This window comes from Lutzomyia longipalpis, chromosome 2 (genome assembly GCF_024334085.1).
Source record: "Lutzomyia longipalpis isolate SR_M1_2022 chromosome 2, ASM2433408v1".
Taxonomy (NCBI): Eukaryota; Metazoa; Arthropoda; class Insecta; order Diptera; family Psychodidae; genus Lutzomyia; species Lutzomyia longipalpis.
This window is the reverse complement of record NC_074708.1, coordinates 28,914,010-28,931,338: the sequence shown is the minus strand read 5'-3', so window position 1 is coordinate 28,931,338 and position 17,329 is coordinate 28,914,010. Positions and strand designations below refer to the sequence as shown.

Genomic DNA, 17,329 nt, shown 5'->3' with positions numbered 1-17,329 from the left:
TATATATAATTAATTAAAAGCAATTAGGTTATTCATGTAAAATAATTATCTTTGTATTTTCCTGACATGCTTTTATTGTCATGACGAAGAATGTTGGCAAGAAGTGTGCTAATCTGCTGGTTTATAAACAATTCCCACAGCAGGATATCCCCTTTTTGTTTCCATTTGCAAAAGATAAGCATTCCCCTGCGAGAGATTTTCTTATTCTTCCAAAATGTTTCGCATTTGTTCAAAGGAAACTTTTCAAAATATTATTTCTCTTTAATTCTTAACTTTGTACAGAGTTTTGGTTATTCTGTGGTTCTGAGCGGGAAAAGGAGGGGAATTTATAGATAAATCTGCCAAAATCTGAAAGTTGTCTCATGTGAAGGGAAACTAAATTATGTGACATGGAAAATTCACTTAAGGGAGAAATTTATTTATGGATAAAATGTAAATGTTCCACCCATCTTCATCACACTGCCGTCGAGTCTCTCATTCACGAGTTTAAGGGGTGCCTATATCTCTGTTCGTTTTGCTTCTATGAAACCCTTCTCCCAGGGCCCACCATATTGGGGCGGAGAGCTATGTGGAGGTTTGCGGATGATGGTGAAAAAGAGTCAATATTGAGCTGTGTGGGTTCTTATAAATTTTTCCCAATATCAATAACGCAATATTATTTTTCAGGGGTTGGTACGCTCGCCAGACCCCTCCTCTTGCCCCATTATAGCGCAAATACTCCCGCACGGAGTATGACTAGGCCTTTTTCTAAGAATAACGATTTAGTAACTTCTGAGAACAGGAAAATGTAAATCGATATGGCATCAGTAATTAAATTTTACACCACTCAGACTTTTTTTTTATTATTCCCAATCGTGGGATAAATCATAAAATATTTTAGCTGATTTTTATCGATATTTTGTGAAGAGCTTTTTGTGAACTTTTGGGTGCCGTCATCACCAATAGAGCCAAAAATAAAAATCTTTTTTAATGGAAATATGAAAGCTTTCCAAGTAGAGAAAATACATTGTGAAAATTTATAATTATAGTAGCTGAAAAATGTTCCCAAAATGCATTAACTTTGTGTAAAAGTTAAATTTTCTCCCGCACAGTGATTTATTCAAAAACTTTCCTCATATTAGTTTCACTCTCAATTTGCATGCTTTTATCAATCGTAATGACTTTTTTTAAAGAACTGATTGAACTTTGGAACATGCCTACGAATAAAATTTATTAAGTCAATTAACTCAAACACAACTTATGGGAAGAAAGTTTTACTTATAGCCGGGAATGGGAGCAAAGATGAAGAGGAAAAAGCTCCCAGACTTTTTTATATACTTTCTGCCTTTTGAGGAAAAGTCGGGCTTGTGCTGCGGGTGGAAAATTTTATGAAGGAAGAAAATCTATATAATTTCGAGTAAATCCCAACGCTGTATTTTAATCTTTTATTGCTGAGAATGTCACGAAGGTTAAAGTGTTTTTGAAAACTTTATAAATAGGGGGTGAATTTTCCCCGAAATTCGCCTTAATACACAGCCTTAATATGATAAAATGGCGATAAGGACAATAAGCTAAAAGGGACGTGAACGTTAAAGTACGAGAAAATGCCAAACAGTCATCTACTAAATTCGCTCTTTAATACAGATTTGAGATTTTTATATAAAAAAAATTTTTTTATTGAAATCCTTGAGCTCAAAGCGATCTGTGACGGATGAAATTATTTTTTAATTACTATTTATCTTTTAAATGTATAAGAACGGAAGTTTCATATTATTACAAATTAGGATGTTAAGTGGCACGAGTGGTGGAAGGAGGGGAGTGGGTGGATTAAATACCTCTGGGGAATTCAGAGGGAAACTTTTAAATTACATACTGGCGAAGTAAATTCAGAGATTGATAGCAGAGTGGTAATGTTTGCGTTTTGAGGCATTTACTCCACATTTTGAGTACTTATAATAGCAAAAGTATTCTCAACTCGGATGACTTCATTTTATACACATAAAGTACCCTCTCAAAATACATTTTACACACAAGTGTTCTTCTCCACACCACCCCCCAAAGGAAATTCTGTGTGACTGAATACATTGGTATGATTTCAACCGCACTCAACGAATTTAATCCACATGGCTCTCTATCATCACACACACTTCCTCTTTCAGGGAACCCATCTACACATGGTTGGGTCTTCCAAGGGATATGTTGGAGAAATGGGGAGAAAGGAAAGGGGAGGGGAGATACACAAACTGTGACTGTCATAAAGTCACTAATATATCGTGAATTATTTCTTCCCATTTTCGCAATCGACAAGGCATGAAGAAATATTCTCTCGCTTTACCGTCTGGCTTTTCCAATTTCTCCAAGAAGGAATTCTAAACTTAGAAATTAATAGGGGTTACTTCAACCCCATGATCCCCTACATACAGAGTTAATCCGACATAAACACGAAGAAGTTCAAAACAGGAACATCTATTTCAATTTCAGCGGAATTATTGGGAAAGTTTTTGCGAAAGGGGTTCATATTGATTGGGAAAACTTATTTAGTAACTTTAATATGATAAATAATTAGCTATCAGGTACCGGCATCGAAAATACATAATTATGATACGTGTATTGAATTTATAGCAATCAGAGCTTTTATAGCATTTCCTATTTATTTTACAAAAGTTAAATTACATTTAAATTCTCTTCATTAAATTGAACTTTTTTTTTACAAAAGTTATTAAACTTTTCACATAAAGGATTAAGGCTTACTCAACAAATTCAAACAAATGTAAATTTTTATTCACAAATATTCCAGTGCAGGCGCTCAAAAATTAATCAAACTTTGAATATACTCTGTGAATGAAATGTTTGTTTGTTAGAGGAAAAATGTTATGCAGGAAAAAGATCAATAAAAATGCTTTTGAATTTATGTAGTATGGCATTTAAATTGGATACATTTCGGTTATGTTGCACGTAATACAACATCACATTCAATTGACACATAGCTCCATTGGGCAATACTCCCGCAATTTGTATTTATTTAAATGAACCAATCAGTTTTGATTAAAATACTTAAATCCCTCTGGGGGACAAATATTTTGAATATACACTATCCTATATATAAGTTAGACAATGAAGCCTTCACCTGTTTGGAAATACTTCAAAATTAATTCCAATGCAAATTTTATATTGGTGAGTGAACTCTTCATTATATCTATAATTTATTTTGTCGGAGTAAATAAGCAGATATATTCCAATACTAACACTTTGTACGTACAGAGACCAAAATGAAAATTTGCATTTGAATAATTAATGCCATAGTTAAGTGCTCGAACATTATCCCTTATTTACTATTATTTATCACGTCAGAGATTGATAGAGGAGATCCCGTGTAGTTACTTTGAATTATATCCTGGATTATATATCATGGATTATAATAGAAATTATATATAAAGCTTCTTACTACATGGGTTTACACTATACATAGCAATTTTCAATGGATGCACAATAAGGGTGATGATTTGAGGAAAAGAAATCACTTTGGTGCGGTGTGATGATAAAAAACAACTTCCTCTAGGAGAAAATCTTTTCCATCATCTTAATCCATATAAAATTTATTTGTATGCCATAACTGACACTGAAACCGGAAACCCAAATGGGGTGGTAAGTGCTTTGTCAACGACATTCCTTCAAGTTTCCTTTTACATACTGGAAATAATGTATATATAAAAAATACATAACATCCCCATGAGAAGGTAGTAAATACAATTTTGAGATATTCGCCAGATTCAATATAAGTACATATATATCCCATCATTGTTGAACTATGTACATACGTATGTATGTAGAAGGATCTATGTTGGAGTAGGTGAAATGGAATTTATAAATCTCCTATTGTAAAAGACACAAAGTACCCACCACAGTTTGAAAGGACTTTAGAAAATTTTTGGATTTATGGGAAGAGACCGAAGAGACAATATGCATTTTTACAGATTAATAGCTTCAAGACCATCCATCTCTTTATTTAATAAAATTGATTTTAGCCTAAAATTGTTCGAGAATTTTTTGAATTTTTTTCGAAATCTTTAAAATTGTCTGGAAAAGTTAATTCTCAATGAAAATTCTTGAAATTTCGCAGAAAAAGTTCAAAAACCTTTTCCTTAACCGAATTTATTCGAATTTTATGAAAAAAGAAAGCTCTATATGCACGAAGCTAAAAACGTTTTAATTTTTCGTTTAAATGATGACATAAATAACAAAGAAAAATTCAATAATGTTTCGCCCATATTAACAACAATTATTTTATTTAAAAAGAATAATTGGGTCGTGCTGTTACTGCAATAATCCAAAACAAAACATTCAATTCACTGCAACAGTTTGCAAAAGCATTATGTTGTCGATAAACCATATACCACATGTTGCTACAAAACCCCTCTAAAATGAAATGATAAGACAGTACATGATATGAATTGAATACTTCAGCAATTTGATGGATATTGATTTCTGAAAATTTGGATAATCGTATCAATCATTCCTTTCACCTTTCCCCCTTCTTTCGGCCATTGTTACAAATTTAAAAGCATTTTTCCCTCCACTTAACACGAGCTCCGCTTTACAAGATATAATATTGATTTATTGTCTCACAGTGGAACGAAGACGAATGGTGTTGAATACCTTTTATTGAATATTTTAAATGCTATAATTCCAGTGTTAATTAAAAAAGGCAATTAAGAAACTTTGCAAAAACCTCCCACTACCACAGCTTCCATGGTAACAGAGGAAAATTTATTATTAAGTATAGTTTAAGAAACTCATTACGGGTTTATAGCAGTAGATAGTCCCACACGAATCCGCACAAGAAGAAAGTTACAACGAAAAGTGCAAAGTTAGTTATCGAAATTATCTACTCAGTGGGGAATTTCTCGAATGAAAATGAGGAAAATTTGCTGTGATATTTTAATTTATCCCCCGTTGGCATAAAAAAAAGGATTCACAAAACTTTCCGCGGAACTTTATCATGGGGAGTTAAGTTAAAGTTCTTTTTTTTTGTTTGTATACACAGTTTCGTAACAACAATATACTATTTTACTTTTTTATTGTCAGATAAATTCCAGAGACTTTTTTATGCTGCATCCTTATTTATTGATATTACATCTCAACTTTTGCACTTTAGTGATATTTCTATATTTTAGCCCTTCGTATTCCTTAAGGTCCGTGAGTCGTTAGAATTAGAATAGATCTACAAAATAATTTCTTAATATCCTGTAAATATTTGTTCTTTCTTTCAGTGTAAAATTTCTTTAGTAAATTTGTAATAAAATTTCAATTGAAGAACAAATAATGTACCTACATTGTAAACAAATAAATTTTATGTAGATTGAAAATAAAAAGCGTTAGGTTTGACGAGAATAAATCCATGTAAATCCACGTTTTATTGATATGATTGCACAACATGTTGACATTTCCATTGAATTGACATAAAAAAATATCATCAAATGCATTGCATATTACACGCATGCATAAATGAACGAAAATAGAAGGTTCAATTTCATACACATACTTAGGTTTATTAAACTGAGATAGGTGTTTGAAATAAATGATGTAGTATCGCTTTGATTGATTAGGTAATCAGTTAGAAACTTACAAAGCCAATAATTATACGTAGACGTTATCAGGATTGGTATTCTTCAAGATAAGTATTAAGTTGTGCGAAAACTTGTAATGAATTCAAAAATTTATTTTAAGTCCTAAACTTTTATATTTAAATACTGAAAAGAAGTAGTTTAAAATTGACTTAAAATCGTTAAATAAAACTTGTATAGTTTTCTGGACTAACCCTAATAGGTTAACCTATAAGAAAGTAAATTCAGAGACGATTTATAATTGCGGTTTTTACGTTTTATTTAAACCTCAAGGAATTATTTAAAAGATCTTTTCTACAAAAATTTCTTATCATGGGAAAACGGATTCTCTGAAAAACAATCCGAAAAATTCTTGTTTTATGTTGTTTCCATGATACAACACATAATTTGAGCGAGCATAGACAAGAATAACGGGCATAACACAAATTTTCTAGGGCTAAACTCGATCCAGAAATCTCGTGTTTACAAAGGAATAAAATTCTTGGCGTGGGGCACATATGTGAAATACCAACTAATATGTTAATCCAACTTTAATTACATTACACTCTCTCTTGCACCATTCTCCAAAACCAAAATAAGTTTATTTAAAGGAAGGCAGGCAGGAGAATATTGTTAACACAATGCTCAACAACACGATACATGGAAACCTATATTTGACTTTCAGAAACATCAATATCGACGATAGACAGCTTAATAGCTAAATCCATCCAACACCAAATTCTATTTCATTAAGACAACTTCATACATTGTGGAGGGTTAATTTGCTTTTGGGAAGTTTTGGGGTAAGTTTGAGTAATTCAAGCGCGTTCTTTGGGAATATCGGTTAAGCTCAATAAAATCATTAGGTCTCAACTAGAAGAATTTTCTGGTGGATTTTGGGAATAAAAGAATTTCCAAAGTCTTTTATTTGAGAGCTGAACTGCAATTCGATAGAAGGGAAAATTTATTTTTTAAAATGAAACACTGATGGCTTCGGGAAATAACATTTCACTCACATATTCAATTTTGGAGCAGAATGTACTTCCGATCAATATTCTACTTATGGCTCCTCTTCAATGGCATATTCCCCCTATACAGGAGAGTTTTGAGAGATATTCTAACAATGTCCTTATATTGTCATTCCACATTAAGTATCTCTTCGCATGCATTCAGATCATGATACTGATACTGGAATGTGTTGTGTATTTAGCAAAGGATCATGAAAGTTCCTTTTCATTGTATAAAAGCATTCATTAAAATGAAAAATCTTCTGCATGTCAGCATTTTTTTCTGTGCTTGTTAGCTTTTTAATTTATAGATAGATAAACCTATAAATTAGCTACCTATATGTTAAGAGCATCAGGGGGTGTATTGTAGGGCTTTAAAATGAACAAAAAAAAATGTGTGTGTGTGTGCTTATTTTCAGTAGGTGGAGCATAAAATGGCCTTTCCATTGTGATTGTAATTAACTTTTCTCCAGTACAAATGACCATTTGTGGCTGCAACGTGGAGATATGCAGTATTATGTGATGTGGGGAGTTGGTGAAAATGGAAATGAGCAGGAAAAAAAATATTTAATTTTCTTCCCACGCCCTTGAGAGTACAGGGTGATTGCTTTTTTTCGGGTGAAACGAGAAGAAATACATCGCAGCGCTTTAAACGTTAAAATGTCCTAGAGTCAAGTAAAGGAAACGATAGGAAAATATTCCGCTAGAGTGATTTTCAATCTAGCTGGAGGGTGCTCGAAGGATTAAAAATTGCACATAGGTAACATTGATGCTTTACCATCGCTCTCGCACCCTATCCATTTTGCCATTTGACACAATTTCAATTTGCTCCAAGGGATGGAAACATTCATTTTTTTTATTTTCGTGTTTACACCCTGTTTGCACATATTGTGGGATAGTTTTGCATAATACGATAAAGCACTTGCTCCCTTACATCCAGCATCAGGGAGGACGGAAATTCTACGCAGTGAACAACTGAAAATTTTATGTATATCTCGCATTCGATTTACAGCGAATTTATTACGTTTGATGCAACATAAAAGCTCCACGACGTTCAGTAAATTGATGCACCGCATCATGTGCATTTAATGTACTTCTTTGAAAATATCCGGAGTTTATGTGGGATAGAAACCTGTATGCAGCTCGATGAATAAATAAATTTTCTCTATATTTAGAATTTCAAAAGAATTTCCCTTAAAAGGAATTTCCGAGGGAAGTTCTTTTTATTTTCTCAAATAAACCTCCTAATACTGTGTTCTAAGATATTCATTTCACTAGAATTTATTTTGTCCTCATCAAATGAAAGGAAGCTCCCCCTCGTACACCTACACGTATGTATTTGAGAAAATCCACTTTAATTCCTTTATGAAGAAATTGAACTTGTTGAGAGTTGAAAACAACTTATACGATAACTAAAATGATATACCTAACTATGAAAATAAATCTTCTTATTGTACCGAACCCATAATAAAATTCACCTGATGCTTTTATTCATGGTTTGTTACGCCAATTTGGTGATTTGTTGACTGAGACGAAATGTTTAAATTCAATGACTTGCACAATTTGGAAGTTTCCTTGATTTCCTGTCATTCCATATAAATTGACAATGAAAATCAAGTGCTTCAGCACAATCTTTCAATCTCTATCGTATTTATTTCACCGTAAGTGGGGGAACTTTTCACCCCTCAAGTTTCCAAAAAAGACAGGCAAATCAAAACTTTTCTGGGAGCGGAGCTTTTCTTGAGTGAAAATGTACATTTTGTAAATTTGTGAAGAAGGTTGATGTGCCTTTTGATGTGGAAATCTAACTTTATAGTCTAGAATCTTTGGGTATACCTTTCAACTACATCGCACACTTCAAGTTAGTACGCAAACTATCTACCTGTTTTCACCTTTTCCAATTTCAATTAAAATTTTATATGTATATAATTTCATACCCAAAAGCACAAAAGATGCTTTCTTCTTCCACAAGAATAAGTTTTAATGGAAATTTTTAGAGGTGGACCTAAAATGTCTAAAGCTCAATGTGATTTTTGGGAAAGAATGGTCTCTGAAATACATAAGAATACCTGATGGAATAAAACCTGTATGAGAAATAAAGTAATTCACAGAGAAAGGTCGGAATATCCGAATTTTCCGTAAATCTAAACTTCAAATTTTGCCTTTTTCGAAAAGAGCAAACTATATGTTTTAATTTTTAAGGTTCTAAAATTGAAGGAAAAAAGACATAAAGACGCCTGAAAGCTACGAGAAAAGGAACGATTTCTTGTAATATTTCAAGGTTCATTTATTCGGAATTTGAGTGAAATTTAATAAAATTTCCACTTGAAGAGGGATTTTCCCAGCAATAATTACGCGCTCCTTTCTTCTTAAAACCAATTTCATCGCAAGTATATAGCATAGAGGGAAGCATGAAGAATTTTATGAGAATTTTCTACAAGAAAAAAAAACTAGTAAAGAAAATATAAAAAAAAGTTCAAAGTAAAATTTTAAAGCGATGGCATGAGTCAAGTTAATATCTGACAGAGTACTTTGCAGTTGGGATTATGTTGTGCACCATCATGGAATGTGGGGGTTTCATATTCTGCAACGACGAACAGCTTCTATTTCCACAAAATTATCTCAAAGGAATGCTTTTGCTTGGAATTCACCGAGTCTTCTGACAAAGTTCACATTACTAGGCCTTATAAACTTTAACCCCTTCAATTCTATCGTTACTTTCAAGGAGTTTCGGTATTGCCCCTTCGTCTTGAACTGTCCTCTGGAATTTCTGCCTGCCGGACGAACAAACACTTTGGTAGAGTCCCTCGTGGAAAAGAGCAAAATGAATGGACCAAATCTCAACATGTCTCTCTCAATGAACATACCCCAACATTTAGTTTGTGTTATGTACAAAGACAATGCGCTATGTGTAAATTAATTTTTCGTCCCATTCAACCATTTTCACCTTTTGTTCTCAAACATTCGAGTGAATAAATTTGGAGCTTTTCAGCCAAACACTTTGAATGGTGAGTACACATATTGTGACTCTCGCCCTACTTCCTTTTTTGTTCTCTAAATACATTCATTCATCATGAAAACTTTACAAAGTTATACAGAGAATTTAACCATAAATAAACCTTGCATTTCTAAATCCACTTTCCTACACCTTTCATGAATCCAATTCTAAATTTAGCATGTGTCCATTTTGGTATTGGGAAAATCAATGGATATTTTATGCATAAATGAATATTCTAATTCAATTTCTCATGAATGACCTTTTATTCTTCTTTGGTTGAATTATGAGTTATAATAGATGAAATTTTAAATATTACATTATAATTAGGAAAAATCAATAATTCCAAAAATTCACAGAAAGCAACAATCTCGATAATTTAATTAATCTTTTTTGTCCATTAATTTTGAGCTCTTTTTTAAGTCAATATTTTTACAAAGGAGTTTACTCGATATTGTTCGAAAAATCATTAATTTGAGGGAACGTATTGGCCCTCGTAATCTTGTAGAGAATAAAAAAAAAAGAATCAACAATTGACAAAGAAATTTCCCTCTTTCATAATAAAAGTCGCAAACATATGCTTAAAAATGTGAAAAATGACGTCACCACTGTGTTTATTTGTCCTCTTCAATATTTTTTCAATACAATTTAGCCCAAAAGAAAAATGGAAAGTTTTTCACGATTTTTCATTCTTCTTTTTCATTTTTTTTTTCAAAATCGCATAAGCTTCTTTTTACCGGTTTTGTCATGAAAATCATACAGAATAATCACTTTTGAACATTCTACCATGAAAATTCAATGAGAGAAAATAAAATTTCTCAGTACGTATTGGTTCAAGCTGGAAATATCTATGTTATTAAGAAAGTGCATCAAGTGAAAGTAATACATTTGAAAATATCCTTTCAGGAGGAATCCTCCATAGAAAATAAAATAAATCAATTTTCAACGTCAATGAATTACATTTTACGAAAGGTCATAAACTTTTCGCTGGAGACAGTCGAAGAAAATCTGTGCTGATGTTGATTTTGAAATCGGGAAAAGTAAGCATTCCATTTGAGAACATTAGGAGGTTCCAAATAAAAGCAAAAATGTAGTAGAAAAATGGTCTCTGAAGCAGAAAAGCTTCTTTCACAGTCTCATTGTGGAATCTAATGGAGTTCAAACTCTTTGGCTGTGAGATTGAGGGATAAAATTTTCCGCATTTTCAGCAATGCGTGGGGCATAAATCCAAATAGGATTTTCATATTTCCATGATTATTTTATTGTATTTTATCCATGTCTTTCTTTATGCCTATATGTGCGTTTAAGATCAAGCAAGAGGAGTAATTCTTACAACAGAAAGAACTTATCGTGAGATTACAATTGTGGGATTTCTCCCGCGCAGTTAAAACGATTTTCAAGTGCTAAGGTATGAAATGAAAATGGATGGAATTACCTTCAAGTGTGCTTCTTAGTCCTCCTTCCTGGTGCTACCACCACACCGACGTTTCGCTCTATCAACTCTCCTTTGGCACTCGTTTCTCCTCCTTCCGATGTCTTGTGAATTGGTGAGAGAGATCCTTTAGCTACTTGACAATTTTCCGTTGAAAGAGAGAAAGAAGGTTTCTTTTTTAAATAATAGCACCTTTGTTATCTTCGTCGCGGTGATAAAATAAGAATGAACAGTGTCTGTTCAAAAAGTGCTGATTTCTTTTTATGTCCTTTTCTGCCTTTTCTTCAATGAAAAGGGAACATGAAGGCTTTGACTAAGGTATAAAGAAAAGAACGGGTTAAATGCAAATTTGGGAACAATCAAATGTTCTAAACGATTGTAATTCGCAAGTTTTATGTCGCCATTTAAGGACACCGTAAAGGAATCTAAAGTCCTTGCTAGTCAGCTAAAAGACATACGCGGATTTTTTAAAAATACATTTTCCTCGTCGATTTCAGAGCACTTTCAAATTATATTAAAAACATTTTCCGAGCAAAATGTTAAAAAAAGACTTTTTGAACAGATCAAGGATATCTCTATTTATAATAAGGCAGCAAATGTATGGGAAAATATTGAAAAATTTCCACGCTTCCACGTCATTGGCACTCAAGAGTCTGAGAGATGGAAGGTTGATTGAAGAAATTTCATTATACATTTTAATGCTATTTGCATTTTCTATCTACATTTTCATGCTATATACATACACATATATTTTTCCAATACCCATCCTCAATAATGCAAAGTTGTGCCACTTTGCTGGTGAAAAAAAAAGTTCAAGAGCAGGGGGAGGGGGTAGAAAAAATCAATTTTTTGTATGACTCAATTTTGATGTGGCTTTTCATGGAAATTAACTTTTCATAGGCAGCATAATGCAATTATTTCTTCACTTTGCATAAATCCCCCGCGCCGCTCCACACACTGTTGTTTTTTCCCACAGACTCAACCAACACTTACATTTTCGTCCCAAGGACAATAAAAAAAATCATAAACATTCTGTGAAAAGTTTTTTAGCTGCCTGTGCCAGCGATAGAGCTGAATGTATGCATAAAAACATGTCATAAATCTTTTATAGAGAAAGTTGTACGAATATACTTTTGTTGTCTGTTTTTGTGTTGATAAAAAATCATATGTGAAATAATTGTATTCTGTCCCTCCGGGTTAAAGTTGATTTGGTGCCTTTTGTCCTCAAATCTACGGTGAACATGTGGTGGAATATATGTAGGTATGTACACAATGCTTGATGTTAGTACCGTGAAATTGGAGCAAAATTAATCCCCCAAATGGGAAACTTTTGTATGCCATCATATTCACGTACACATAACTTATATGTTTGGTATGGATCACATTGTGCTACTGTTTATTTGATAAGTTTAATAATTGAAATTTGATTAACATCCCCAAAAACAATGGGGGTAAGATGCAAAGAAAAGACGCGCGGCAAAGGGATTATTTCTGCCGTGGGAAATTTCTTTCGACACACTTTGTGCACAGTTAGAAGGAAAAGCTTAAGGACAAACAATTCACTTTTATTAAGTTTCAGAAATAATTAATGTTGGATTTATGAGTCAAAAAGATCATTAAATTTTTCCATTTCTGTTTTGAATTACATACACATTTTTTTTCAATTTTAATATTTGTTTTCCAACGCTTGACGTTTTTTTGAAATTTTTCCGTTCATTTTGACATTTGTTTGCCTTGCCAGTGACAGTTTTTTACAAAATGTGTCATTTTTTGACGTTTAACTCTTCTATCGTTTGAAGTTTCTTTTCATACTACATATTAAAACTTCTGAATAATTGGTTTTAATCTCTAAGGTAAAATCAAACTTTCTAGGGTTCTTAGAAACTCATATAACCTCCCTTGGTTACGCAATTGAATTAAGCACTTTTCCCTCTAAGTGACCTAATTAAATTTTCTCGTGAAAACTCTTAAAGTTATTTTAGATGATCATCAAAAAATTTTCCAAACAAAATAACAAATTAATTTTAATTTAAAAAAAAAGCTGCTACAAACTTTTTTCACAATACTGTAAAAATTATTGTAAAGCAATACGTTTGTCTATATTTTACGTATCATTTTGGACACCTTTCGCGCCTTGAATAATTTAGGGGCACAGGAAAGGCAGGGAAAACAATTTTCTATTCTGTGGGAAAATTCTCATGAAACCCTCTTGAATATTTAATGATCACCCAAACAATGTTTTTATCTGAATTGAGAAAAGTTTCTTTTGGTATTATATATGTCATATTTTCATAAAAAATACATATTTTCAAATATATTTTACAATGTTTCATTTGGAAAATTTGAATTTCTCAATATTCATGCGTTGAAATTTTGAGCAAATATTTGATTTTAACTTTTACGAATATATGGGAATTTCGAATTTATTTTCATATAACCCCTCACATTTGATCCCATGAATGAAATCCTAATTAAAAAAAAAGGATAATACTTTGGGTGTTTTATTTCGCATATCAATTGAAATATTAGGTAGTATGGGATTATTTTCAATTATTGGGATTCAGTTAACAATTACTATCAATTAACACGAATGTGTTGGGTTTTGCGAAATTTAGTAAGCCTCATTAGCTGGGAATATTTAATAGTGTCTCGTTTCAATCATCTTCATCCAATCAATATATCAACACATCACATAACAAAGTTTTATTGAGAGGTAATTTAACTTTAATGCGTGAGGAAAATTAATTTATCCTCAATTACCTATAATATATAGTACAGTATTATGTGTGTTGTGCTATCTATGCATTGAGTGTGATCATCGTAAGATTCATTTTAATTGATTACTGCCTGCGTCTGCCTATACTTGTCGCGTTATTATGTAGGTACCTCTCTATACTCCTAATAAATTAATGATGTGAGATATTGATGCCTTCTAGGGAGCAGTAAATGAACAAATGAGCAATATTATGTCGGTGAAAAGAGAATGATTTGTAGGAGTGCTACGGAATTCTCTCGGTAAAGTGTCTCATAGTTAAACGTCTCGTGGCACTGTGAAAGAGAGCGAGAATCAAGACAGGGATGAAATTACAAGCCAAATGGAATTCTTTTTAAGGTCGTCGCTATGCCTCTTCGTGTGAAATAATGATGGGATATTTTGACTTATTTTTCCCACTTTCTTAGCTCATTCGCCTTCCGCTCTACTGCAAGAGGGTTTGTTTGCAAAATGTGTATACACAACACAGAAGAGCTTGCTTTTTGGAGCTTTGCCAAGTCCACGATAATGCCACATCAAGGCACATCAGAGTCAGATTCATTTGGAATGGGGAGCGAGTAAGTCAACCCGAACAATCAACAGGCTGTCCCGACCATTTCCCCAGAGAGAGGTCGTGAACATTTTCACACCACATATTCGGAAATGTTTAACGTAACATCTATGCATACATGCATAAAATCCGCAGTATTTTTAATCCAAAAACCATTAATGGAAAAATCTACATAAAGTTAAACTTTTAATAATAAAATTTATTGTAACGTGGGTTTATTGGATGAATTTATTGAGTTGCACGGGAATTATTTATTCAATTTCGATGAATTGTAGTACAACAACAAAACATTGTAGGCAGGTATTATATTTAACGAAAAACTTCCATTTACCTATTAATAATTAGTCGAGTTTTTCTCAATCAGTTTCACTGGAAAACAAGTATTTTATTTGGAATAAAATGAAATCTAGCGATGAGAGAGAATTATTTATTTACTGAAATTGAAGTTTTTTTTAATAAAAAAAAACTTTTTATTATTACAGGAAAGGTAGAGTGAAACGATATTATTCCAGCACTCTTCAATTATTTTTATGACTAATAATTATTTTTTTAATTCAGTAGGTAATTTAAAAAAATTGTCTTAAAGAACGTAAGAAAAAGTATTCAGACGTTCAGACACTTTTGAAGAATCAAATTATTTTTTTTTAGTTCTCTAACTTCATAAACAGTTCACTTTTGAAATTTAATATCCTTAAAATCTAAATAATTCCCTTATTAATCACCACGACGTAAGTATTAACATTACAAGAGAAGCTCCTCGAAATTAATTTCAGTTAAAAGAAATTAATTCATCTCTTTCAAAAATTTTTAATTTCTTTTTTTTTCTAATCAGTCAGTTATTTTTATAATTTATTTTATAATAATCGGGTTGGACTTGAAAAGACTTTAAAAATAGAAAATTAATTTAAAAGAACGTGTTTCTTAAAAAAATCTTTAAACTTATTTTATTTTGTGAAAATTATTTCAATTCAATCTTTCAAAGAAAAGGAAATTCTTACTAATTTTTATTACGATTAATTCTTTCATAAACAATTTTAAGAAACCAAGAAAATTCGGTTAAAAATCATTCTTTTCTTTTAGTAGAAAGTTTTAAGATTTTGATAGTTTTTATTTTTGAATCGTTCCATATCAGAACTTTAGAAGACAAACCAGAAGATATTCTTTTAAAAAAATTGTTTAGAATACATCTAAAAAAATTCTTGAAGAGCTTTTATCGCAGAATACAAAAAACTTTCAATTGCAAAGTCGTAAAAATTAAAATAAAAGATTTTCAATAAGAATGGCCTCTAAAATAAAATTTCATTAAAAAAATCCGAAAAAAATTCTTAATCGTTTTAAAATGATTTCAAAAAATTACTTAATTTTATATTTTTCCCGTTATGATGTATTATATTTCCTTTAATTCTTCTAAAAAAGTAATTTGATTCCTGTCAATTCCAGCTAGGAGTTAATCTTTGAAACTATAAATCATTCTAATTCACTTCAACTGGCAAGAAAAATTCCCAGAAAAAAATCTTCGTTTCATCTTCTAATTCAACAATAGGAAAAAAAGAAGTCTTGTGCCTTCCTGAATGCTCATTAATCGTCCATTTTTTTCAAGAGAAACCAAATAAGTATGGATGGGTCAAAAGAAGGAGAGCTTAATTGGTGGCTGGAAGAAGGAAAATAGATTTTCACGCATGAGAGTATGGCAATTGTTTTACTTTTTTTATGGGATTCATTTGATTTCCTCCACATCTCCCTCTAGTCTCTTTTAGTGCCTTTCGTGGAATTCTTCCCGCATTTATCCTATGTAGTATAGTGAATTAGGAAGAAAATTTATTTACACAATTTTCCTGCTCTTGCGAATTTATCTTTCATGCGATGTCTCACTGAAGATCATGTCTTGCTTGTCCTCCACGACGTCCAATCAATATAATTTAATAAGTGGCAGAGAATCCCTTTTCTCACTGAAGGAAGATAAGGGTAGAAAATCCTTTTTTTTCTCCTTGTTAAGCACATAAAAAAACGGACAAATGTCCTTTGGCCATACACTGATCTCTGTAAATCATCTATTTGATTCCACTATTTATTTATTTTTTATTGTTGTATTGAGGGTTTAACTTGAGGCTTTCAACGGAGCCTTGACGCCGTGACACGCACTCACTGCAACTGCGTGACTCGCGGAACCGTTTCAGTGTTAACTGATATTGAGAGCGGATAGAGATGAAAAATCTCACTATCCCGTCACTCGTTAGCACAGTACTGGAGAGATGGAATTTAGCTCTTCTGAAGGCAACCACTAGTGGGTACCTAAAGCGCCCGCAGATTCACTCACTTGTTGGTGACTTCCGTTAGGGCACGAGCATGCGCCTATGGTGTCCCTGGTTGGAAAAATCTCTTTCCCCTAGTTGCCTCTCTCGCTTGCAGAGCCTAGGCCCCGCGGGAGAGAGTGCCATTTACAATACGATACAAGCAAAGCACCCAGACGGGGGTTTCTTTTAGGGGCGACGCGAAAAAAAACGCGCGTCTGCAAGTAATTTTTGCACACCAGAGCTTATCATGAAATTTGTGCTTTTTGCCCTCCCTGTGCAAACACTCATTATTTCATGCCCAAATGTTCTCCACACGCGCGCCAGACGAGGCATAAAAAACAGTGAAAATGCCTGTAATCCAGGAGGAGGAATTAGCCAGAGCAATATCAGCCGTGCGCTCGGTGCGATAATGATTTGGAACCAAGAGTATGTCGTAAGCTTGGTGCCCAGATTTGGAGCTGGGTCGTGGTAGTGGTTCGTGAACCTCGCACCGAGGAGGTCATGTTTCAAGAGCCAACCCCCAAAACAGCCACTCACTACAATCGCTTTCGGTTTCCACACAGCATCGCTCTTTGGGTAGCACACAAACACGAGACATGATGTTCAATTTGAAATCAATTCCAACACTTTACCCCCGCACATAGCATAAGGCTATATTCGGACAAATTGCAATTTTGATTAAAACTCCAAGCACCT

The 17,329-nt window shown here is 32.8% G+C and overlaps 3 protein-coding genes across 3 annotated transcripts in view; 1 reads left to right on the top strand and 2 right to left on the bottom strand.

The window, feature by feature from the left end:
- The window catches only part of LOC129789892 (uncharacterized), a 52,858-nt gene extending 36,261 nt beyond the window's left edge, over window positions 1-16,597 (bottom strand). Inside the window, exons 1-2 of the mRNA XM_055827011.1 lie at window positions 16,166-16,597; window positions 11,020-11,149 (exon numbers count right to left, since the gene is read on the bottom strand). The gene's annotated coding sequence lies outside the window, so the exon portion shown is untranslated. The remainder of the gene's footprint in view (window positions 1-11,019; window positions 11,150-16,165) is intronic.
- The window catches only part of LOC129791241 (fatty acid synthase-like), a 1,176,504-nt gene that overhangs the window by 111,614 nt on the left and 1,047,561 nt on the right, over window positions 1-17,329 (top strand). The gene's annotated exons all lie outside the window — the stretch shown is intronic.
- The window catches only part of LOC129789960 (pupal cuticle protein), a 1,201,887-nt gene that overhangs the window by 174,309 nt on the left and 1,010,249 nt on the right, over window positions 1-17,329 (bottom strand). The gene's annotated exons all lie outside the window — the stretch shown is intronic.